The following is a 1559-nucleotide window of genomic DNA, read 5'->3' on the forward strand; positions in this document are numbered from 1 at the left end:
CACAAATCTGTTGTAGCCTGTAGCTTCCCTGTCACTTCTCTGGCTCTCCTCTCCTGCCCAGCTTTGCTTCCTGGCAGTCATGACAACCTCCTGCCACCACCATCGCTACTGCTCCTATTGGAACCTCCATAGCTGTCTTGGTTCCGTGGTTTGACAAGGTATTGGCCCCAGCTTGGCCTCCAGCACCACAGCGCCCAGAGCCCGTGCCTCCAAAGTTTCCTCCTTTCAGGGATCCAAAATTTGAAGTTTGTTTGTTGTAGTTGCCCAAGTCATGATAGCTTCTGCCACCTCCAGAGTTGCGTCCATCATTACCAAATCTATGATGGCCATCCCCACGGCCACCATATCCATTACCACCTTGACTGCACCAAAGCCACCTCGCTCACTGAAGCGTCCTCCATGAACAAAGTTGTCATTCCCACCAAAACTGTCTCCACAGCCACCACCAAAATTTCCACAACCACTTCAACCTCTTTCGCTCGACGAAGAACTAGCCATCTCTCGCTTAAATATGGCTTTTCTTACTTCACAGTTGTGACCATTCATAGTATGGGATTTTTTTTTCTTTTTTGAGAGAGAGAGAGCATGCATGAGTGGGAAGGGGGAAGGGCAGAGGGAAACACAGAGAGACTCTTAAGCAGGCTCTACACTCAGGGTGGAGGCTCATGAGATCCTGAGATCATGACCTGAGCCAAAACCAAGAGTTGGATGCTCCACTGACTGAGGCACCCAGGTATTTTTGAACGACAATCTTGTCTACAGAGTCTTGGTTATCAAGTGTGTCAAAAGCAAAGCCTCTCTTCTTGCCACTGCCTCGGTCAGTCATGATTTCAATCACTTCAATTTTTCCATACTGTTCAAAATCATCTCTTAGATGGTGTTCTTCAGTGTCTTCTTTCATGCCACCAACAAAAATCTTCTTCACAGTTAAGTGGGTACCAGGTCTTCGAGAATCTTCTCTTGGGACAGCCCACTTTGGTTCCACAACTCTTCCATCCACCCTGTGTGACACTGCATTCATGGCTGCCTCCACCTCCTTCACAGGGGCATACGTGACAAACCCAAAGCCTCTGGATCTCTCATTACCTCATGGTCCATAAGCACTCCCCAGTGCTCAAAATGGCTCCTCAGACTCTCATAGGTTCTTTCAGAGCTCAAAGCTCCGATGTAGAGGAGGTTCAAGCTCTTTGGGAGACTCTGACTTAGACATGATGGCAGTGGGAGGGAGACTTTAATGATGCTTACTTGGCGGCGTCCATAGACAGGAGTCATCTAATGAATATATCTCAAGAGTATTCTTAATACTTATTATTTTGACATATTTTAAGACTACATAAAGTTTCAAAAATTGTACAGAAGGTTCCTGTGTGCCAGGAACTCTCTCTTCACCCAGTTTCCCCCATGATAGCATTATATGTAACTGTAAATGATAGCTTTATACATAACTGTAAATTGACATTGGGACAATACTATTAATTCATATAAATACTTCATTTGGGTCTCTAAGAAATAATTTTAAATATCTGAGATAGTGAGTGTATAGTATGCATCCTGTTTGT

General features: G+C 45.0%; 1 pseudogene; it reads right to left on the reverse strand.

Annotated features, from left to right (window-relative positions):
• Positions 1-77: 77 nt before the first annotated feature.
• On the reverse strand, positions 78-1210 carry LOC102738352 (heterogeneous nuclear ribonucleoprotein A1 pseudogene; annotated as a pseudogene).
• Between the last annotated feature and the right edge of the window lie 349 nt (positions 1211-1559).

This window comes from Leptonychotes weddellii, chromosome 12 (genome assembly GCF_054177405.1).
Source record: "Leptonychotes weddellii isolate Sample4059 chromosome 12, ASM5417740v2, whole genome shotgun sequence".
Taxonomy (NCBI): domain Eukaryota; kingdom Metazoa; phylum Chordata; class Mammalia; order Carnivora; family Phocidae; genus Leptonychotes; species Leptonychotes weddellii.